The sequence below is a fragment of the Colobus angolensis genome, unplaced genomic scaffold (genome assembly GCF_000951035.1).
Source record: "Colobus angolensis palliatus isolate OR3802 unplaced genomic scaffold, Cang.pa_1.0 Scaffold67, whole genome shotgun sequence".
Taxonomy (NCBI): domain Eukaryota; kingdom Metazoa; phylum Chordata; class Mammalia; order Primates; family Cercopithecidae; genus Colobus; species Colobus angolensis.
The window spans coordinates 3879205-3904399 of record NW_012120376.1 but is presented as its reverse complement, the minus strand read 5'-3'; the positions used below and the strand labels follow the sequence as shown (position 1 = coordinate 3904399).

General features: G+C 38.7%; 1 protein-coding gene across 2 annotated transcripts in view; it reads left to right on the top strand.

The window, feature by feature from the left end:
• The first annotated feature begins 561 nt into the window (after window positions 1–561).
• SLC16A7 (solute carrier family 16 (monocarboxylate transporter), member 7) overlaps window positions 562–25195 on the top strand; it is a 168688-nt gene continuing 144054 nt past the window's right edge. The window contains exon 1 of one of the 2 annotated variants that reach the window (XM_011925971.1): window positions 562–864. The gene's annotated coding sequence lies outside the window, so the exon portion shown is untranslated. The remainder of the gene's footprint in view (window positions 865–25195) is intronic. The other variant, XM_011925972.1, reaches the window with a different exon arrangement.

Sequence of the window (25195 nt, the reverse complement as noted above, 5' to 3'; positions counted from 1 at the left end):
CGTTGTCAAATAACTAAATGCTGGTTTGAAGAACTAAGTCATTGGAGAAACCAAAAATGAAAGGAATTACTTATAAATGATTTGAAAAAAAAAATCCTTATTTTTAATGTCTTTTGGTGCTGTTTTCTATGCCCTTCCTCCTATGGTGTCAATTTTATTTTTTTCTGTAAAGTGATTTGGTTAGTGAGTCTAATCTCCAACAGTGCACTACCTCCTTCTCCCAAAAAGGCCTCAGTTGAAAAATGGCTCAACACTTTCACTGCAAGTTCACAGTGAGGATCTCCTATTCTCCCTGCATTCGGCCAGACTCTTCTCTTTTTGCATGCTTTCCTCTCCCATGCATGGGTTACACAACTCTCTGGGATATCTAGACAGAGCTACCGCATGCCTGACTCCTAGGTCAGGCTACAGAGTACTTCGGATACAGCGAGTCACGACCCATTAGGAACGACAGATCTACCTGCCTTTTGGCTTTCTTCCTTGGTCAAAACTAAAATCCGAAGTGGAGTGCCCCGAGCGATAGAGAAATTGCCTACAGCTTTGACAGCCGCTTGGAGCATGCTCAGTCGGTCTCCAGGCACCGGGAGGCGGCTCCCCTCCACCACCCCCCGGGCCGGCCTCCACTGCAGTCTGTCCGGCCCCCACCCCCGGCGCGCGCTCCTCCGCACCCACGAGGGCGTTCAGCAGCCGCGCCTCCGCTTCCCGCCGCCGCCTCCTTTTCCGCTGGCTGTGGCGGGCGAGGACACGTCAGGGGCCATAAATAAATAAATAATTCCATTCACCAGTTGACAGCAAGGCGAACCGGCTGCGGCTTGCGGGGAACTGAGGGCTGCAGCGCCCACCCTGCGCCAGAGACCAGATAAAGTAAGTACAGCTGGGGAGGGAGGGGGGCGGAGGAGGAGGACGAGGAGGAGGCGCAGGCGAAGAGGAGCGAAAGCCTGCGTCTGCGACCCGAGCTGCCCGCGGAGCCGCACGCGTGTGTGCAAATAATGGCCAGCCTGTGACAAACGTGCCAACGCAGAGTTGGCCAGCGAGCCCTTATATAGACAAAAAACCCCGAAGCGGCCGCGGGAGGAGAGCTCGCGTCAGCCAGTGAGCGCCGACAGCGGCCCGGGAGCTGCTGGGGGTGCGCGGGGTCCCGGGCAAGGAACGCCCCGCGTGCTTTCGGCCGGGAGGTACCCACGCTCTCGGCTTTTACACCTAGACTCAGCGTGGCGCGGTGCACCCCACTCTCCCTGGCTCACCGGACTCCGAGGGCTGCTTCCAGTGCGGCGTGTCTCTAGTGCGCGCCCTGCCAGCATCCGGCCCCCGAACCCGCTAGGGTAGTGTGGCTTCATTGCCACAGAAGGTGGAGGTGGGGGTGGTGAGAGTGTGTGTAGGGAACGTCTTCTCTTTGAGCAGATGATCAGGACAGGAAGAGGCTGCAGGGGAAGACGAAATACCGGGGGATTGGGGCGTGGGGGTTGTCTTTCTTCATTTTTGGTCCCCAGGAAGGATGGCAGGGGTGGAAGCAGATGGAAAAGCGTATGCGGGCGAGGTCTGAGCCCAGGCAGAAAGGGAGCGCTGACTTGGCAGGGGTTCAGGAGGGCCTGTGCCTGCTGGGCTTCCTGGGCCACTGCATCACACTGGGGGCACTAGGCCCGGTCAGGTGGCGCCACAGGCTGCGAGGCCGCTCACGTGCGAGCCCACTCACGTGCGAACTGTTTTCCCAAGGGATGCTGCATCGCAGCTCCCTTCTCTACCCGCTTTTCTCTACTTCCGCGAAAACGATTGCAGACTGCCTTGGAAAGGGCAGTCGTGCCCAATACCACTTTCCCGGTAGGGCTGAGGAGGGACTTTTGTAGTTCCAATTCCAGGGAAATTAAAATTTTACACACACACACACACACACACACACACACACACACACACGAGACATAGAAGAGGAAATGAGGAGTGGTTTCTCTATAATTGTTTTTTTGATTGCCTTTCCTGGAGAAATAAGTAGGACTAGGCTGCGTTGCGTGAGGGCTGGTTAGTGGCATTAGGACAGCTGTATTTCATGTCCTTCTTCCCTCTTGGGTCCCAAAGGAGACGCAGCAGAGGAATAAAATAGCGGGCAGTGATGAAGGTGATGTGAAAAAGACGGACCAGAGGAAGGAGTGACTACTGGATACCATTTCCTGTCACTCCATGCTTCATGGCTAACCCCAGTCTGAACTCAGAGGGTTGCCAACTTTCCACAGACAGGTTAGCTTGAATGTGTTGTGTCACTGGAACCACAAGTACTAAGTATGCACTTGGTGGAGTGTGGCTGAAAAATGAGAGTTGGGTGGGGGCTGCAGAGGGCAAATGAGGGTTGAGCAAAGTGACTAATATTTAGCCCTGGTGAAGCAATCCTAACTCCAGCTTCTACTTCTAACTGAGCACATTACATTTAAAGCAATCCAAGTGAGGGACTGAATGATCTCAGTGGAAAGGAAAGATTATAACCATAAGAAACTCAGTGTATTGTGTAACAACTTACAAAGTCATAAACTATTTTTTGTAAATACATCAACATTTGGCAGTTACATATTACCTTTTTTTCCCCCAAGGCATGTTTTAATATTAAGTGATCTGAAATTTTAACACCTGTTTCCTAAAGTTCAAATTAGTGTATCCTTCTATAAATGCTCAGTTTATTTCTAGACATTCATGTGCTCTTTGATAATGTCTGGCTTATATTTTTGGCTTTGAGCTCTTTTAAAGGGAAGGAGAGAAACATTACCTAAAGAAACCTCCCTTGTCTAGAGTCATATTCCTGGATCATGGATCTGAAATAAAAGGCATCTTCAGAATTTGATTTTAATTCTGTATTCATTCACCAAACATTTTTGAGACATTCACATGGAAAAAGGGAATTAACTTTAGAACAGATTGGTTCTGCACTTTTGTAAGGTTGAGTAATTGTTTAACAATCAGGGCTTTACCTTTTTCTTATCTATAACATGAGATTGGTGGTACCCACTCTGAAATGCTGTTGGGAAGAATAAAGTGTGTGGTAAACACCTAGAATATAGACAGGCTATATTTGAGCCCCTATAATCAGTCTAGACACCCTACCAGGATTACCAAGATGAATGAGGCTGGAATTCTGTTCTCAAGAAATTCTCATATAGGCAGTCATCCAGCTTAATCTTTCTCGTATCCCATTTGGCTTTTAGTCCCTTTATTTTTGCCTCTTGATGGAAGAAACATATATCCCAAATAACTTGAAAGGAACGCTGCAGTTGTAAGAAATGTTGGTAAGATCTGCTAAAAGGCAAATTTGAGAAGAGTGTCTTTTCTCAGGAACCTGTATTCAGCCCATTTTTTGTTCATTAATAGTGATCCTTAATGAATAAAAACAGGTAATGAAGGATTTTTCTTCATGTTAGGAGGGGAGGATGATCCTTCTCTGAAGACTATCTTTGTCAATGAATTGGTTTCCATCGTTTGAGAGAAGAATTTGAGCTGCAGTTTCTGCCACACCTTGGACAAACCAATTCACTCACTCCTAAGAGTATAAAGTAACTGTAGTACATAATGACTATAATGACAACTCTGTAATGCTCACCATATTCCAGGCACTGTGCTACTACTGTCTGATAGCACGTAACAACCCTGTGAGGTAGATCTGCCCATATCCATATTTACAGAACAAAGAATTTAGGCCCAGAAAGTTTCATAGCTTATTCAGCTGGTACACGCAGTAAGTGGCTGGGCTGGGACAAGCAATCCATGAGATCTGTTTGGCTTTAACCACTATGTAATATAGCTTCTGCCTTGTGTGAAGGTAAATAAGAGCAAAGATCTTACCTGTTGTTTTCTCCATAGCCCAGTACAGTGTCTGGCATATCATGGTTCAGAACAACTGATTATAGAAAGAAGGAAAGAGGGAGGGAGGCCAAACTGGAGGGAAGTGGGGAGAGGAGGAAATAAAAACTAGCAAGCTAGGCCGGTCGCGGTGGCTCAAGCCTGTAATCCCAGCACTTTGGGAGGCCGAGACGGGCGGATCACGAGGTCAGGAGATCGAGACCATCCTGGCTAACCCTGTGAAACCCCGTCTCTACTAAAAAATACAAAAAACTAGCCGGGCGAGGTGGCGGGCGCCTGTAGTCCCAGCTACTCGGGAGGCTGAGGCAGGAGAATGGCGGGAACCCGGGAGGCGGAGCTTGCAGTGAGCTGAGATCCGGCCGTTGCACTCCAGCCTGGAAAAAAAAAAAAAAAAAACTAGCAAGCCAAGTGTCTCCTGCCTTCAACTCTGAATCTGGCAGGAAATCCAGCATGAACTCTGCCCTGAGAACAGAATATTTGAGGCTCTTTTGAGGATTCCTTTTCCTTGTCTTGCATCTAATCATCTAGTTTATGATGCTCATTTGTGCGAAATAGGAAAATATTCTCTTTGGTCTGACAAATTAGCAAAAGGTGCTCATGAAGTGCAAACATCAAAGAGTGACCTACTCAAGGTAGACAGGAAAAAAAAGAAAGAAATTAAAGAAAAAAAGAAAATTAAAGAAAGAAGAAATTAAAAGGGCAGACAGTAATGCAGGGGCACTGGATTTAAATTTTAGTTAAGCCACTGACTGGCTTTGTCTTATGCAATGTTGTGGTAGTACTTGTATGGTTGTTCTGAACACCAAAGAAGATAACAAAGCTGTTTCATACTGTATCTGATAAATGGAGTGGCATGCAGCAAAGAGTAATTACATTCTTTTATTGCTCTTTGTTCCTCTCCTCCCTCCAGCCCATCCCAAATAAAAAGTACCCTCCTGGTTTCCACATCTTGAAGTAATCTGTGTTCATCTGAACTACTTCGTAACTTGATCTAGGCTTCTCTTAGGCTGATTCTTACATTATTACCTTGAATTACAATTATTTGGGAAGGCATCCTATCTGTCTTCCTGGGCTACATGGTCCTTGAGAGTAGATAGTATATCTGATTCATCTGGGAACCCCTGTGGAGCTGGTACTTGGGACAGGATAGGGCAGAGGAGGTGCTCTGAAGTCCAACCTGTCTGGGTTTTGATCTTAGCTTTGCCACTTATCAACAAAGACAAGTTGCTAAACCTCTTTAAGTCTCAGTTTCTTCATGTGTAAAAATGGAATAATAACCAATTTTATATGTTGGTTGTAAACATTGAATGAGATAATATCTGTGAAATAGCACTGTGCTGAGCCCATGCATAGAAATAACTCAGTAACTAGTGTTAGGTATTAAATATTTGACTTTACACATTTTAGTTTGTCATGAGCATCACTGGCTTATTTTTAGTAGATTTTTGGAAACTCTGAAATGCCGAACTTGCCATTAGATAGCACAACAAAGTTGAATTGCATAATAAACTATTAAGTGGACTCCCTTTGAGAGGTCATCCTGGTTTGTGCCAGGCTTTCTCAAAACTGTTTGGATCAAAGTGATTAAGAAATACCTTGGGAAACAACTGCACACTAGTTCTCAGTGAATAATGGAATTTTTTTTTTTTTTAACTTGTGAAAAAGCTTTATTTTCTCAATTGCTCCTTTAAATGGTGAATCCAGGGGCCGAGTCTACATATGTGAGAGATCCGGCTATTTAAAATCATAATTTGAGAGACTAGCTTAAAATGGACAATTGTCGAGAGGAATAAATAACACTTACCACATGTATTTGGTAATTAGTAAATAAGTGGAGGGTCTGCGCATTTAGATATCAACTGTAATCATTAAAAATATGGGAGAAAATTAAACAAATTGGAGTTGACTATAATAAAACTAGTCTAGCTGGAGCTGGACTAACTGGGACTTGGGTGCATCATAGACAATTTCAACATATTCACAAATATCAGTGTTGATAAATCAAGCAAATATTTTTAGAAATAATTTTTCACACCTAATACTAAAACTCCTGCAAATGTTTTCATTAATATTCATTGAAGTCTCAAAGGACCTCATGAAAATCCTACGGGACAATTGAACGACAGCTACAAGATACTGGCCTAAAGGTATTTCCATTAAAGGTTTTGTGCAGTTATGATAGTTCTACAAAAATGTCTATTGGTTCAATTATAGAGTCTGGTGATTAGTTTTATATAATACTTGGCACTAAAGTAGCAACTTTCAATAGAAAATATTTTGTGTAAGTGGTGAACACAAATGAAATGTTTGTTTGGATAAATAAAGATCTATATAAAATGTTGGTATTTTGTAGAAAGCATTTTATTACAAGCATTTGCTGTTTCTCCACCTAGCACAATATGTATCTTTATTAATTAGTCAATATCTCTAATCAGATTTTTATTGAAGCTAATATGTAAAAGAATGGTACTTTATACAAAGCAGCTGCCCTAGTATGTAATTAACTTGAAGAGCTGTATCTTTTGTAACTAGATAAGAATAAACGATAAAACCACAAAGCATGCATTTGATAAGTTTCAAAGGGATGTTACTATTTATCTCATTTTAAAAATGTTTTTCAAAAATTCTAGGATTTGAAGTTCCATCAATTCTCAAATATGTGAAAGGCAAATTCAGTGATAAATAGCAGTCAGTGACAGTATTTTTCAACAGGTGGGATTATTGGCATTTGGAGTGGGACACTTCTTCATTGTGTAGGACTGTCTCTTTCATTGCAGAGCATTGGGTGTCTGTGACCTTTCGTAGTAAATTTGGGCTGCGATAACAAACTATAGACTAGGTAACTTATGAACAACGGAAATTTATTTCTCACAGTTCTAGAGGCTGGAAATCTGAGATCAGGGTGCTGGCGTGGTGCAGGTGTTGGTGAAGGCTTCTTGTGGGTTATAGACTGCTGATTTCTTATATCTTCACATGGTGGGATGAGACTGAGAGCTCTCTTTTATAAGGGTGCTAATCACATTCATGAGAGTTCCATCCTCATGACCTACTTAACTCCCCAATTCCCCACATCTTAATACCACTCCTTTGGGGATTAGGATTTCAACATGAATTTTGGAGGCACACAGTAAGTCCATAACAATGATCTGTCTCTGTTTTCTGTAAGTCAGTGGCTTTCCCTTAGTCATTGTAACAGTCAAAAATGTCTGTCTACATTTTAAGATACCTGTGGTGGAATGGTGATCGATATGGTTGAAAACTATTGGCCAATAAGATCAAATTGAGATTGTTTAAAAAATTATTTGGGATCAGAGTACTTTCAAAGTACTTTCAAAATTATTTTGCCTTTCATTAAAGGATGAAAATAATACCCTTATATTAAAATATTTTGTTTTGAAACAATGAGTTCTTTATTACTAAGGCATAACAACTGTTAACTCTAATAATCCGAGCATCATTGACCTCCTAGACTCCAGATTATTTGCTTTGGACTGTCAATAAACTTTGGCAGTGTTATGCCTAATGCTTCTTGAACTTCTGTTTTGGCTTTCATGTGTTCTTTATTTTGTTACTTCTCTTACTGCTCATTTACTGCTTCTTCTCCAGCTCGCCTTTCACCTCCTATTCAATATAAGTATGTGTTCCCCAGTTTCTGTTTTGGGCTTTTTTTTGTTGTTGCTGAGACAGAGTTCCGCAGTGACACCCAGATTGAATGCAATGAGGTGAACTCAGCTCACTGCAACCGCCACCTCCTGAGTTCAAGTGATTCTACTGCCCCAGCCTCCTGAGTAGCTGGAACTACAGGCGCCCGCCACCACGCCTGGCTAATTTTTTGTATTTTTAGTAGAGATGGGGTTTCACCATTTGGCCAGGCTGGTCTGAAACTCCTGACATCAAGTGATCTGCCTGCCTTGGCCCCCCACAGTGCTGGGAATATACGCATGAGCCACTGAGCCTGGCCGGGCTTTTCTTTAGCCTGCATTCTGTTGATTGACAAAGCTCATCTGCTCTTGACCTCTGCTTTCACCTCAGTAGGAATAACTCCCAAGCCATTTGCTGCAGTCCTGGCCTTCCCTCAACTTTTAGGCATTTTCAGACATTTCTAGATGTTTGCAGGACAGCTTCTCTTTACTGTGCCTTTGATATTTCCAGTATCCTGTGATCTCTTCCTTCCTTTTTGTCCTCTTTCTTTCTGTCGCCCTCAATTGTTCATATTGCTCTCAGCGGTATTCTAACCTAGAAGCTTGTGAGACCACCCTTTCTCTGGACTTGTGTACATCTGAAATAATTTTTTAAAATTATTTCCTTTTCTTCTGTTGTTGCCAGAGGTTTCAGGTGCTTTTGACATACTACCTGCAGTCATGTAATAGTCTCTTAGTGGGTATTCCTACCTCTGGTCTCTCACCCTACCAATTAATTCTGTACATGGTATCAGATACTCTCACTGAAGCACACCTCCATTAACTAACACTGCCACCACCTAGGTCCAAGGACTGACATTTCAGTCCCTGCATGATGTAATTCCAAACAGCTGTTTCATGTTCATCTCCCACTACCATCATACTCAACTCACATTGAACTGTCCCCATGCCTTGTCCATTCTCGTACTACTTCCTACTGCCAAATCTTTGGTCATGCTGTTCTTTTATCTTGAAATGAATCTAACTTCCTACTATTTCCATTTCTAGCTCTAACCTCACCTTCTAAACTGAACTGAAACACCACATTCAAATTTTCCTCTGACGCCTCTGGATAGGTAGAATAATTTTCCTAAAATTTCAGGAACATTGTGTTTACAATGTCTTATTTGTTCTTAACATTCTATTATAGTTGATTTTACATAAGTTTTCAGTTTCTGAATATTCTATAAAGTGGTAGGTGTCAGGAATAATAATGTATTCATATTTACGTCATCTTTAGCATTTTGGTGGATTATAGAGTTGCAAGAAACTTGGAGGACATCTGTTTACACTTTTATGTATTGTTTTCATTATGTTCAATAAACCACCATCTATTAAATGTACACACTGAGGAAGACTGTTCTTTTAAAGGCAGTTCTACTTGTGATTGAAATTTTCTTGCTTCTACCTAGAGTCTTTGTTCAGCTTCCCGGGGCCATGTGCAATGAATCCCTTTCCTGTTTGAATGACATACTGTACCTATGTGGTGACAGTTCACATGTCTTTTGTTTTCTCTATCAGTTTAACATACTCAGTTTTTCTTCCTGTTTTTTGCATGTGACCTGGTTAAGTTCTTTATTTAAGGCTGCTCTATCATGGAGCATTTCAGGTTTAGGAAAGTCCACAAATGCATAGAATACTTCAAGGATAACAATGATTTTGAATGTAAATATTGGAACTATTGTTCATGATGTAACTTGTCAATATCTCTTCAGGTGAAGTCAGAGTGGGAAATCAAGGTATACATAGAGATCTACCTCTGGGAGAATCCCATAGTTATCTTAGGGCTGAACTTTTCTTTCTGTGCCCACAGTTTAATAAATAAACAAATGAATAAACCACTGGAGGATGATAGGAAAGCTCACTTTAACTTTTGATTATAATTAGAAATTAGCCACTCAGTAAAATTATACTGTTTTATAGATTAATGCCCTAAGTAGTAAAACAACAAATATGTCTTTTGTGTATAATAAGTGAATTTAAAGACATTGGACCAAATAAGTGGCTATTAAGTAAAGTTATGAAGATAAGCTTTAAGTAAGAATAACTTACATTTGTTGAACATTTCTATATGTCAGGTATCATTTTAATACCTTACATGTTTTAATTAATTTAGTCCTCAAAACTTTATGAGGAAGCATTATTGTTATCCTTATTTTACAGAAGGGCAGAGTAGAGAACAGAGGTGAAGTATTTTGCCCAAGGTTACACATCTTGTCATTGGAAGGGTCTGGATTTTAATCTGTTGAACACAGTGTACCTTTTCAGTAGTATTAATTTAAAGTATTTCATGCTGCAGTAAATTTTAAGATATTCTCGGGGGGAAAAGTCTGATAATTTTTTTTTTCTTTTTTGAGATAGAGTCTCGCTCTGTTGCCCAGGCTGGAATGCAGTGGCCCGATCTCAGCTCACTGCAAGCTCCACCTCCTGGGTTCACGCCATTCTCCTGCCTCAGCCTCCCGAGTAGTAGGGACTACAGGCGCCCACCACCACAAGTGACTAATTTTTGTTTTTGTATTTTTAGTAGAGAACGGGGTTTCACTGTGTAGCCAGGATGGTATTGATCTCCTACCTTTTGAACCTCCCGCCTTGGCCTCCCAAAGTGCTGGGATTACAGGCAAAGTCTGATAAATATTTTTTAAAATGGAGGCTAATCAGGTATAATGAGTTTGGGTCTGTTACAACACAAAGTCGACAGGAATGATAAGGCTTCCTTACTATTTGATGGAGTTACCTGGAACCAAGCTAGGAAGCTTAGAGAAAGTAACAACCTCTTATGGATTCAAGGAGGCTGGAGAACCAGTAGGGACCAAAGGAACAGTAAATCCTGGATGTCATTCGTATAACTCAGTTTGCAAGGTTGTAAGGATAGAATGTGTGAGAGGTGGCAAGACTCCCATGGAAGCCCTATGCTGTGGGTATCAGTGAGTGCATGAATAGAGTAGGGTCTGGAGAATTCTCATAGATGAGTATATATCAAATTCACAGTGAAGTGGGATTTTGAATAAAGCCTCTGACATATTTTAAGCCATAGAATGCAATACTTTAACAACTATTTATTCCCCTGCTATGTTCCAGACACTGTTTTGGATGTTAGAGAAATGGCTGTAAATACTGTAAGTCCTTTTTAGTCTTGAGTTACCCAGATATCAAACATATCTCAAAGCAAGGTTAAGCAATTCATGTCCTTGAGCCAATTTCTTTTGTAGACCTCTCATGTCATCTTCTCCATGTAGTCAGTCTTATTCTGTAGTTATCTCTTTATTCTCTTCTCCTTTTTTTCAATCTCAGTGTCACATGTCAGATCAGAGACTTTGAAGACAGATAGATACACCTCAATGAAATGTCAGCTAAGCTACTTCTAAGCTGTTTGACCAAAATCAAGTTATGTAACTTTTAGAGCCCAGTTTTCTCATTTTGGAAATAATAAAATTTATTTTATGAGTTGTTGGAAAATAATGTAGGTAGCCAATAAATGATAATCATAATAATGTAATTTTTATCTCTACCTTTATTTTTGGCATATATTGAGGCAGAACTTCTTTACTCCTGAGGCATTCTATTCTGTGCAAAAGCATTTATGAGTTATAATATTGTTACTCCCAGCATGACCGAAGTAGGAAGGTCAGAAAATAAACAAATATTAAAATAATGTGGATCTTTTCAAGATGAATAAAATGCTAGTTTCTGGCACATATATGAGGAGATTTAAGTGCTGATATTGATGCTGCAAAAATGTTTAAGTGGTGAAATTTTCACTTAGCTATAAAGTTAGTAATACCAGTTGGGAATACAACCTAAGGGAATTTTAAGATGGCAATTCCATTTAGACGTGATAGCGCACATAAGCACATTTGAAAACTACCGCAAAGAGCAAGACAATAATCATTCTGTTATAATGACTTAGAGATATTTGTTCCAATTAAAACATATGCCAACATAATTATTGATGTCATTTAAGTGTCTTCTGTGTGTTTTCTGTTTTATATATAGTATTTTGAATCCTCATATTGTCATGTAGGATAGATTATATTCATTTACAGGTAGGGAGAATAAGGACTCAGCAAGGTGAGGCGAGCCATTATAGCACCCCAAGAGTCAATGCCTCAGCCAGTGTTTCAGTACAGGTAAGATGCTAATGACAACTAGATCTTGGCTCTCATACCTTAAATAAATTCAAGTCAGTAAATAATTAAGCATTGCTATATGAAGTACTCTGCAAAAATACCTGGACAAATATGTATAAGACATCTTTTCTGACTGTCATCCTCCAAAGGAGACTGAAATTTTAGAGATATTGTGCCTGTGTGTGTGTGTGTGACTATATATATGTGTATGTGTGTGTGTATATATGTATATGTGTATATATATGATTTTAGGGAGATACTAAATATATATATGTATATATATATGTCTGTGTATATATGTGTATGTGTGTATATATATCCTTTTTATCCAATAGCATCCAGAAATGGACTCTTAAAATGAAAAACTTTTTGAGGTAGAACATAGTTAGGAATGTAACTTTCAGAAGTTTATATAAATGAATATCCCAATTTGTTCTATCATGTGACTTAATTCTTTTCTATTCAAAGCATTGTGCCATTTTTAAAATGTATATATACACACAGACATACACACACACACACACACACACACACACACACTAATTAAAGCCACAACCCAGAGTAGGATAGGTGTCAAAATTAATGATAGAGAACATGATATTCTAGGACAGAAGTTGACAAACTAACCCCTTGGACCAAATCCAGACCACTGCCTGATTTTGTAAATAAAGTGTTTTTGGAATATATCCACACCTGTTTGTTTTCCTGTTTTCTGTGGCTGCCTTCCTGCTGCCGGGAGAAGTTGAGTAGTTGTGACTTAGCCTGCAAAACCTAACATTTTTACTATCTGGCACTTTAGAGAAAAAAAAATATTTATTGAATCCTGCTTTAGAATTTCAGAAGATACTTTGCTTTCTGATGGAGGAATCAAAGAAGGCATTAGTGAAACAAGTGAAATTTATTTTGGAGCTGAGAGATGGGTAGTCTTTAATTAAGAGAGGAGCTTGTCATAGTAAGTGCCACAGAACTCAAAATCAAAAGTACACCGATAGATAAATTAAGTCTGCTGAAGAATAAGGATCATATTATTGTATATAATTTATATAATGCTATAACCATTTGTCTATGAATTCTTTTGTAAGTATCTGGAACACTGATTCTTAAACTTGATGAAACATTTGAATCAACTAATTAACTACTTAAAAGTTGTATTTTACTCAATAATCTGTAAGGCTAAAATATAATCCATGTGGAAAGTCACTGATCTATGTCTCTATTTTCATAGCATGAGGGAATGCTGGATATAACACTAATATTTTTTTCTAATCACTATTTATAATAAATACTAGATACTGAGCATACAACTAAGTACCAACAGTGTCCCCAGAGCTTTTCATACCTTATCTCATTAAAAACTTGCAGTAGCCAAATGAGGTAGATGTTATTATTTCCATTTTTGTAACAGAGAATACTAGGAAACAGATGTATCAAGTAATTGACATAAGTCTACAAAACTAGTAAGTAGATCCTCTTTATCCAATAGCATCCAGAAATGGACTCTTAAAATGAAAACCTTTTTGAGCTAGAACATAGTTAGGAATGTACTTTCAGAAGTTTATATAAATGAATATCCCAATTTGTTCTATCATGTGGCTTAATTCTTTTCTATTCAAAGCATTGTGCCATTTTTTAAAAAGTTGTGTTAGCTCTTAGTACAAATGGTTCTGCAAATTTTTATCGAATATACTGATTTTTTATGGAACTATAACGTTCTGCATCCTCTTTGTTTCTTTGTCACTTTCTGTCCACAACTCTTTTTCTCTTTACCTTGCCTCTTAACATTCAGTCATTTGTAATTTTCTCCTTTTCCTGTAGTATCAGTTCATAATATTCATACAGGTCCTCATTATCTATTACCTGTTGCACAGTGTCTTTGATGTAGCAGTAAAGTGCTTGAAAGCATTTTCATGAAGTAGTGACAGCTTCCAGAAGAAAAAGAAAGAATCAATGCAACTTCCTACCAGCTTCTTGTTCTGAACTGAAAAAGGGGCAGAAACTGCAGAATTGTTTGAATATCACTAATGGATATGACAAACTAATAAGTAGATAGGAAAAGGTGAATAATTCAGAGGAAGCCACAGATAACTGAAGAAAATGTAAGTCTGTGTTCCCTGTAGGCCACATTAGCTAGCATTTGTGTGAAAGTAACCTGGCCTCTTGTGCCGTGGGGAGAGCATTAATTGAACACAGTAATATCCTGGTACGCATTTATAGACATCAGATCTAAGGCTCATATACAATTATTTCCTTTTTATCATTAAATTTCTAAGTAATATATGCTGTTAATTTAAGAAAAAAATACTTCTATGAGGAAATGTGTATTTTTATTTGTTTTCATTTTATTTTTGTTAATAACACAAATTTGTTACTCTACCTCATTGAGATACCTGAATCCATTTTCTACATTTATTTTCAAATGTTCCAAATAAAGGTGGGGAAGAAACATTTCCAAAAAAAATGTCACTGACAAATATTTAAATGCCTAGAAACCTAATTATGACTGTTCATTGGGATACTTCAGCATTTATGATCAAAATTATTATGTATATTTGCTCAGTTACTTTAAGTGTGAATATTATATAGGGGCCAAGGGAAATTTCCCCTTTACCCTCAGAAGGTTTGCTGAAAAATCAATTCACAAAAGATAGATTAGTGGAGAAAAGGCATGTAATTTATTATCATGCCCAGGGAAGAATCACCTTGTGAGTGCCCAGTATCCCAATGTAGTACAGATGCTTATATAACCTACTTCCTAGGGGAATGGAAGATGGCAAAGGATGGATGATTTTAGGGAGATACTAAATGATTTTTAGGGGAATTCAATAGACTTGAAGAACATACAGTGTCCTGGGACAAAGGCCATTTGTACCAAAGAACCAACAAGATTTTTGTCATTGACAAAATTTTGTCAATGACAAAAATCTGTCCTGCTTTATTGACAGACTTCAGTCTTCCTTTCTGTGATATGAGTTCAGTTAATGAAAACTCAGGGAAGGGACCAGCGGTAATTGTTTTATTCTTTGGCATATTTGGACTTTAGGCAGGTAAGCGACTTAGAGAACAACTTCATTCTGTGCTTTGGGAGACATAGAAGATTGAGAGATGTGGGTGGGGGGGCATGGATAGATAGGGGTTTGGAGTGTTGAGGATGGTGGAGGGTGGAGAAGGTGAGAGAGACCTTGTGGTTCCTTCTGAATGTCAAAGTGCCATATTTAGGGTGTTGGTTTCTGAGCCAATTTTGTAACATTTCTATCCAACTTTTAAAATCTATGAGCTATTTTAAATTGTTTTTACATTTTATTAGTCCTTTTATTCTATTAGCTCTTGTCTTGAAGCAGCAATACTTAATGCTTGCTCAGTTATGCATTCAGATAACCACTTGTAGTCTATAAAACCTAAATTTAAATATATGATTTTTTGGTACTCTCTTGGTGTCAGAAGGATTTGCAAAAGGGTTTATACACTCAGATTTTTGGAACGAGGAAAGAGAAAGTGAAGGCAGGTGACAAACTTGGTGCTAAGTGTGTGCCAAACATATAGTTATGCAGTTTAAAGCATCACCTCATGCAATCCTGAATCATTCCCTGACAACCTCAGCATCTCTATTACCTGGGCATTGCTATCTCCAATTTAGGATGGCTCTGGCTGGTTAGGAAACAAAGGTTTATTTCCAAAATCCGTATTTTCCCTTATGGTACATGTTTTCTTCCCAGGTAGAGTGGAATCCTCCCTATTTGCACACACAGTTTATAGAAGAGGGAAATTACAGGGCAGCAAGAGAAATATTTAGGATTCTGTTCTTTTAAAATGTGGTAGCTAAAAATAAAATTCATCATATTTTTAAATGTCAGAATTACACCTGGAAGTCTTTTTCAAGAAACAAAAGGCAAACTTAAAAGAATGAGAGGCCGGGCGCGGTGGCTCACGCCTGTAACTGTAATCCCGGCACTTTGGGAGGCCGAGACGGGTGGATCACGAGGTCAGGAGATCAAGACCACCCTGGCTAACACTGTGAAACCCCGTCTCTACTAAAAATACAAAAAAACTAGCCGGGCGAGGTGGCGGGCTCCTGTAGTCCCAGCTACTTGGGAGGCTGAGGCAGGAGAATGGCGTGAACCTGGGGGGCGGAGCTTGCACTGAGTGGAGATCCCACTACACTCCAGCCTGGGCGACTGAGCGAGACTCCGTCTCAAATATAAAGGAGAAAAATGTTGGCAATACTTTACTTTGTGACTCTTCCACATATACAATTCCTCTTTCAAAAGTGTTAACCTTATGAATTTTATGTTGGGATTGATGCTAGTATCAAGAAAGCAAGTAGACACAGATAATGTTATTGGATTAGGGCTACATTTAAATAATTGGGATTTGATATTGTTTTCTTTTTTGAGTACTTGCTTATACTTTATTAAATAGGTGTATTCAGCTCCAATTATACTTTAATGAGAATGACTACAAAAAAAAAACCTTAAAACCTTAATAATTTGTTCGTTAGAATACCAGAACTTCATTATAATTTGAAATTCAGTGTAAGAGTTCATCTTAAACCTATTCCAGAAGATTTAGGAAGTCCCTCGTTATAAACAGGCTAGCTCTTAACTGTAGCCCTCTGATAGGAAACATAAAGATAGTGCTGTAATGCTGTTCCAGCATACATGTTTAAAAACATGTTTCTTTAATAGTAATACACTGTCCTGAAATACATAATTGAGATAATATATGTTTCTAACTGTGAGGCAGTTGAGTTGAATGACCGTATGTCTTGTTTATGTTTTGTCTTAGGTTGGGCTGCTATAACAAAACACCAGAGACTGAGTGTCTTATAAACAACAGAATTTTTTTTTTTCCACAGCTCTGGAGGCTGGCAAGTCCAAGATCAAGCTGGTGGCAGATTCAGTGTCTGGTGAGGGCCTGCTTTCTGATTCACAGATAGCAGTGTTATACTAGGTCTCATTTATAAGGTCACTAATTCCATTCATGAGGGATCTACCCTTAGGACCCAATCATCTCCTCTATTAGTCTGTTCTCATGCTGCTATAAGGACATATATGAGACTTGGTAATTTGTAAAGGAAAGATGTTTAGTTGACTCACGGTTCTGCATGACTGGAGAGGACTCAGGAAACTTTAACAGTCATGATAGAAGGGGAAGCAAACATGTCCTTCTTCACATGGCAGCAGGAAAGAGAAATGAGTGGTGAGCAAAGGGGGAAGCCTGTTATACAATCATCAGACCTTGTGAGAACTTGCTCACTATCATGAGAACAGCATGAGGGTAACTGCCTCATGATTTAGTTATTTATCACTAGGTCCTTAACATGACATGTGGGGATTCTAGGAACTACAGTTCAAGAGAAGATTTGGGTGGGGACACAGACAAACCATATCATTCTGCCTCTGGCCCATCTCAAAACTTATGTCCTCACATTTTATAACACAATCATGCCCTTACAACAGTCCCCCAAAGTATTAAGTCATTCCAACATTAACTCAAAAGTCCAAGTCCAAAGTTTCATCAGAGACAAGGCCATCCTTTCTGCCTATGAACCTGTAAAATCAAAAGCAAGTTGGTTACTTTCTATTAATAGATACAATAGGAGTAAACACACCCATTCCAAATGGGAGAAATGGACTAAAACAGAGAGGTTGTGGGCCCCATGCAAATCTGAAATCCAATAGGGAAGTCATTTAACCTTAAGTTCCAAAATGATCTCCTTTGACTCCATGTCTTGCATAGAGCTCATGCTGATGCAAAGCATGGGCACACACAGCCTCAGGCAGCTCCACACCTGTGGCTTTGCAGGATACAGCTCCTGTCACAACTGCTTTCACTGGCTGGCATTAAGTGTCTGCAGTTTTTCCAGGCACATGGTGCAAGCTGTCAGTGGATCTACAATTCTAGGGTCTGGAGGATGGTGGCCCTCTCCTCACAGCTCCAGAAGACAGTGCCCAGTGGGGACTCTGTGTGGAGGTTCCATCTCCACATTTCCCTTCCTCACTGTCCTAAGCAGAGTTTCTCCATGAGGGCCTTGCCTCTGAAGCAAACTTCTGCCTCGACATCTAGGCATTTCCATACATCCTCTGAAATCTAGGCATAGGTTCTCAAACTGCAATTCTTGACTTCTGTGCAGTCACAGGTGCAACACCACGTGTAAGACGCCAAGGATTGGGGCTTGCCCTATCTAAAGCAATGGCTTTGTCTCTAACTTGACCCGTTTAAGCCATGGCTGTAGCTGAAGCAACTGATATGCAGGGTAACATGTTCCAAGGCTACATAGAGCAGAAGTCACTGGGCCCTGACCACAGGACCATTTTTCCCTCCTGGACCTCCACACCTGTGATAGGAGGGGCTGCCATGAAAGTCTGTGACATGCCCTGGAAACATTTTCCCCGTTGTCTTGGTGATTAACATTTGGCTTCTTGTTACTTATGCAAATTTCTACAGCCTGCCTGAATTTCTCCGCAGAAAATGGGATTTTCTTTTCTATCACATCATCAGGCTGCAAATTTTCCAAACTTTTATGCTCTGCTTCCTCTTGAATGCTTTGCTACTCAGACATTTCTTCCACCAGACAACCCTAAATCATCTCTCTCAAGTTCAAACTTCCACAGATCTTTAGGGCAGGGGCAAAATGCTACCAGTCTCTTGGCATAACAAGAGTGACCCTTACTCCAGTTCCTAACAAGTTCCTCATCTCCATCCGAGACCACCTCAGCCCAGACTTCATTGTACATATTACTATCAGCATTTTGGTCAAGGCCATTCAACAGTCTTAGGAGGTTCTAAACTTTCCCACATCTCCCTGTCTTCTTCTGAGCCCTCCAAACTGTTCCAACCTCTGCCTATTACCCAGTTTGAAAGTCGCTTCCACATTTTCAGGTATCTTTACAGCAACACCCTACTCCTGGTACCAATTTACTGTATTAATTTGTGCTGCTATAAGGACATATTCCAGACTGGGTAATTTATAAAGGAAAGAGGTTTAATTGACCAACAGTTCCTCACAGCTGAGAGGCTGCAGGAAACTTACAATTATGGTGGAAGGGGAAGCATACACATCCTTCTTCATATGATGACAGGAAGAAGTGCTGAGCAAAAGGGAGAAATGCCCCTTATAAAACCATCGGGTCTTATGAGAACTCACTCACTATCATGAGAACAACATGAGGGAAACTACCTCCATGATTAAATTCCACCCTCCAGGTCCCTTCCATGACATGTGGGGATTATGGTAACTACAATTCAAGATGAGATTTGGGTGGGGACACAACCAGATTATATCACCTCCCAAGGGCTCCATCTCTAAATACCATCATGTTAGGAGTTAGGTTACAACCTATTAGTTTTGGGGACATATATATTCAGTGTACAGCAAAGTTTTGTAGTGTCTAATAGTATTACAGTATGAGTGGAACTTTACAGTTGACAAGAGAATCTGATCCATGCATTGGGAACTAAAATATCTCTTCCTTGACTCTGAAAAGATACACAATCAAGGAAGTGTGGGAAGACTATCAGGTAGAAGATACATACTACCCACTCAGTGGTATTTTATAGGAGAGAGATGATGGGGAAGAAAAGGAAATACTTCCTTGTTAATTGAGAACTTTTATGGTTTGATCAAGAGCATGGAACATCTGTGTTTTAGACAATCAATATTTAAGTTGTAATTTACCAAAGCTAAGAGTCTATGACCAACAATTCAAACAAAAAGTTATGTAAATGAGGTATTTCTGTATGAGTATGGTTTCTTTCATAAAAGCAGAACTAGAGATACAAAATGATAAAGAACATGCTAAGATTATGAACAGTAATACTGTTAAAACCCTTACTGAATGAAACAAATATGATCTACAAATGGCAGGTCCATTCTGGTCCTGATGCAGCATGTGCTCCCAGATAGTCTATTGGAGTGAGAGCCTTTTTTTTTTGACAGAATCTCACTCTTGTCACCCAAGCTGGAGTGCAGTGGTGCGATCTTGACTCACTGCAGCCTCTGCCTCCTGGGTTCAAGCTATTCATGTGCCTCAGCCTCCTGAGTAACTGCAACTATACGTGCTACTAATTTTTGTATTTTTAGTAGAGATGGGGGTTTTGCCATGTTGGCCAGGCTGGTCTCTAACTCCTGACCTTAGATGATCCACCTGCCTCAGCCACCCAAACTGCTGGGATTACAGGCATGAGCCACTGTGCCTGGCCAAGAAACGTTTTTACATGCACTATATTGCTCTGGAAAATGACCATCTCTTGTAATCAAATCATTAATGATTTCAAATGAAGTGTTTTGTATGTGTTCTTTATGCTATTAAAGGCATCAGAATAATGTAATACAGTTGAAGTGCCATAATTTCTTTATTTCATTACATAATCAAACTTTACTTTGAGAAATTATATATTCTTTGCCTGTACAGCTGCTGTAATTTGAATGTGTCTTTTTCAAAATCTACATGTTGACACTTAATGGCCATTGTGATAGCATTATGAGGCAGAGCCAGTAAGAGGTGATTAGTTTGTGAGGGTTCCTGCCTTATGAATAGGAGTCAGGCCCTTATATAAAAGAGGACCCAGCAGGGCACGGTGGCTCAAGCCTGTAATCCCAGCACTTTGGGAGGCCGAGGAGGGTGGATCACGAGGTCAGGAGATCGAGACCATCCTGGGTAACATGATCAAACCCCGTCTCTATTAAAAATTAAAAAAAAAAAAAATGAGCTAGGCGTGGTGCTGGGCACCTGCAGTCCCAGCTACTAGGGAGGCTGAGGCAGGAGAATCACTTGAGCCTGTGAGGTGGAGCTTGCAGTGAACCGAGATCTCACCACTGCACTCCAGGCTGGGCCACATAGCGAGACTTCGTCATAAATTAAATAAATAAATAAATAAATAAATAAATAAATAGGTTCCATGCAGCGTTTGGGCCTCTTGCGCCTCTGTCTTCAGCCATTTGAGGATGCAGTGTTTCCTTTCTGTAGGACACAGTAACAAAGCACCATCTTGGAAGGAGAGACAGGGCCTCTCACCAGATTCTAAACTTGCCTGTGCCTTGCTCTTGGGCCTCCCAGCCTCCATAAACATAAGAAATAAATTTGCATTCTTTATAAATTACTCATTCTGTGATATTGTTTTTATAGCAGCACAAACAGACTAAGAGAACAGGTCTCTCCTTTTCACATCCATGAGAAGTCTCTCAAATTCCTAGAAATCTGAAAATGAAAAAAAAAAATAAATAAAACCACATATCATTCACCAATTTTTCAGCATAATTTTGTTTCAGTTATGGCAGTGATTACTATTAAAAACTTGCTCTTACTTCATTTGACATTGACTTTTACCTTTTGATTTTTTACATTCTCTTGTAAGAGGAATTTTCTGATAATATTTAAAAGAGGCATATGGAAAGGCCTATGTGTCAAGACTGGCAGACACTCAGATGCTGAGTGTTCCCTGCGTCTGTGAAACTATCACACTGTGTAGCAACACACCTGTATCAGTAATAATACCAGCAAATTACCAGGCGTTCTTCCCTTTGGTGACTGTTCATACTCTTGGAGTATTATGGATATTGTTGCCGTTGCCTCAGAAATCTGCTCTTGGACTGTTGCTGAGAACAGTGTCCTAAACAGCATAAAGATACTTGTGTAGCTGACAGTCTTTTCTGGACATCACTTATGAGAGATGCAAATTTATCCTTGCAAACTCCAAAGTGCCAGGAAATCCAAAAGAGAGTCTGCTGGAACCTGTTTGCTACCTATCTTGCACCCTGGCCTGGTTCCTGCTCCATGACTTGACTCTGTTGGATCTTGGCATTAACTCTGGCCAGGACCAGGTGACTGTTCCCTGTAATGCCCTTCAATTTCACTGGAAGGGGAAACTACAGATAATAGTCATGGGAACCTAACAGTTCCCAGAAGCCAGCCTGACAAAGAAAAACATAAAGCACACACAAACAGCATGATGCCTGAGGTAACTGGCTTGTTGCTTTACCACCCTGGGCCTGTAACCTTTAGGTATAAATACATAGAGTAGGGATATTATTGTACAGCATTTTGCTTGGCATATAACAGGAAAATTGAAGGCACTTATTAAAGTATTTACTGAAGGTGGGAAGCACCCTGATAATAACTAAATAACATCATTTTGTGGAAATTTTTTCTTTTACTTCTTACCCAAGCATTTTGTCACTTACTTTGAGCAAAAGTAAAGAGAATTAAACAATGATAACAATTTAAAAATCATTTGTCATGCAGTATTCTGGGTAGACCATTAAACATGCCTAAATTTGCATTTATTCTCTGTAAGTTCTTACATTTTTCTGCATTTATTTTAAATTTGATAAATATTTTAGCTTTTTTAATAAAAAAATTAGATTTTTTTTTAATACAAAAAAGAAACGTGCAGTTGATTTTTAAGTTATGTTATTTGCCTTCAGTTGTGCAACTATAGGCCCTTTGCCTTAGGACTTTGCTTGACTCAATTCCTTAGTTATTCAAGTGTCTCAAGTCAGCTGTTTGTGAGGGTAAAAATAATGAATGTTCAACAGAATGACACAAGAGGACTGGGTAACTTTTATTCTGGAAAAAGTATAGGGCATGGAAATTAAACGAATTTTATTTCCAGGGTGAGACTATTATATGAGGAGAACTATGATACATGTAATTTATTTTCACGTTTTCCCAACATTCATTATTTAAAAGGTTACTAGAACTTATTTCTACTACGGCAGTTAATAGTGTATTTTTTAGCATCATTACCCAGTTAAAAATCATATTCTGCCTCAGAATTTACTTAAGAGAAGTTTTATAGGTTTTGTTATATGTTATAGCGTAAATGCATTATTTGGATAGGTGGCTGGCTAACAGTATTACATAATTAATCTAGATTTTTCCAGTGAATATTATTTTGAGTTAATATTGTGAATGAACAAAATTGCTTCTGTATTTTAGTATTATTGTTAGCCTCATTTCTCTGCAAAATAGGGAATAAAAAATTTAATCTGCCTGTATTCCTACTCTATTCTGTGAGCCTTTAGTCATGTGAATATATCACCTAAATTAGAGTACATTTGTAAAAATTATAAAGGCAAAATGATTTCTTCTTATTAAATACATGCACCCTTCTCATCCATTTGATTAATATACTCATAAAATCCTGCTTGATATTGGACAGGCACTAGGCTCCAATCTATAGTCTATATTCAGACAATTGATAGGTTTAGAAATTTTCAAGCTTTTTTGATTATTGATGCCGTTTTTATGGAAGATTTTAGTACATTGGTATTTTATGGAAGACTATTTAGGAAACATTGCCTTAAGGAAAGACCTTTGTCTTTATAGACAAACTAGAATTTTGAAAATATTATTTATAATGCCTTGTACATACCTGAAGAGTACTTAAATTTGGATTTCATTTTCACAGTTCTAAACATGTGACCTGATCTCGGGTGATTTACAATGCATATCAAAGTAGGCTCTGTGCTTGTTTTCATAATAAAAATCACAAATATCAGAATCATATGATTTATTCAAATTTTAATATGTATGTAATAATAGCAAAATAATAACTTGAAATTATTGAGATCCGAATTAATTGTTGAGACCTAAGGTCTGGCCTAATTGACTCAAATAATTTAAGTTGAACATCCTTAGGCAGTAAATGTGAAATCACTATTGTTTTATTATTGATAGAATCACTCTATCTTCCCAAACTTTGGAGTTTTAATAATTAGAAAAAGCATTTTGCTGACATCTTAATTTTCCTTATTTCTGTGCATTGCCATATCATAGAGGCAATTTAAAATTTTGAACTGATTTCCTGGTACAAGTTTTTAATTACTGAAATATAGCTATATTTTACTATTGTTAACTAACTGTGACTCAGTTTTTTGTATCCTTGAGATTTTTTTTCCCTCATTGGAGCAAAGACATTTAGATTATATTGCAGGAATAGTGAATATTGAAATCATTTCCTGACATCTTTATCCCAAATTATCTTTCTTTTTAGAGCCATAGTATTATAGCTTATATTGCTACATTGCTTATCAGTACCATTTATGTGCTTATCAGGTACACAACTCAGCATCCCTAAATAATTTTTTTCACCTCATTCGAAAGCTTTATCCCACATACCATGTACTCAAACATTTGTTAAACCACATGGCTAGCATAAATTGCTATACTATTATAAATGTCATACTTTTTCTATCTATGTTTCCATATAATCTCATTTCATTCTTTCTACCATAAGAGACCTGTGAAATTACAAATAACGTTTTATTCAATAATGGGGCAAAAAAGATGAGCAAAAGTCACCTATATTCAAGAAACACAAGAGTAAGTTTCCTAAATTTTGGCTAATGTTTGCCAATCTACTGAAATAGCTGGAATTTTCCTTCCACAGTTTTTGCACTCCCCACTGTAATTAAAATACATATTATGGGAAACTAATTCTTATAAAATAGAATGCTCCCTTCCAAGTCCAAAATACATCATAATTTGTAGTCTTAATTGTTCATTAATCACACTCTTAAGGTGTGTGATCTTCCCTTTCCAATAGTTATTCTGGTAATAAAGTACATAGATACTATGATCAAGAACTTTCAAAGAGAAATGGTATCACTAGCACTATCATCTCCTCCTCCCTGACTGCAAATCATTTTTTTTCTGAATTTTGTGGAAATCACCTATATTCTGTAAAATTTTGGCATAATAAATGATATATTTGATATTAGAAATTATATTTTACTTGGCAATTGACTGCGTTTTCTATGTAAAGTTTAATGCCGATATAGTTTTGTGATTTTTCTGCTCCTGTATTTTCCCATTTGCAACACTTGATTATAAAGAAAATTTCTATGACTCTGTTTTATTTCTCAACTACTTTAATATCCCTAAATGTTAAATGTATCTAATGTGAGCATTTAACCTTTTAGAGTGACTTCACACTTTAACATGAACATTTTACCAAATAGTTTTTACTGGAATGAACATTTAGCCTTTACCTAATCTGATTTACAAGACATACCCTATTCCTTTTTGGATTTGTAGGATTCAAACAAAGGGAAATTTACATTCCTGATTTGCATTCAAGACTTCATTTCAATTTAATATCATGCATTGTATTACACAATCTCTGTGTAAAATTGAATCGTGCAATCAAAGAATCTTAGAGGTTATTAGGCCATTATTTTACCCAGTGAATTAATCTTACTGAATCCATGAAATGTGATTATCCAGTTTCAATTAAAAGGTTTGCAGGCATACAGTGACCTCACCACCTTACAAGCAGAACATTTTTCCTCAGCTGGCTTCATTTGTTCATAATGTTATTTTAATATTATCTTGAGAGGTAAAATACATGTAATTTGAGTTATTTGTGTTATTTACATGTTTATAAATCTACAAATTAGAAACATTCACACCAGAAAGGCAAGTCTTTGACTTCCTGCTGACAGATTTTAAGAGAATCTGTTCCTGCCCACAGACCAGGTGAAGATAGCCATGTGTACCTCACATGACATGGACTGAGTATGCCAGAGGTTATGGGCACTACAGTTGTGAG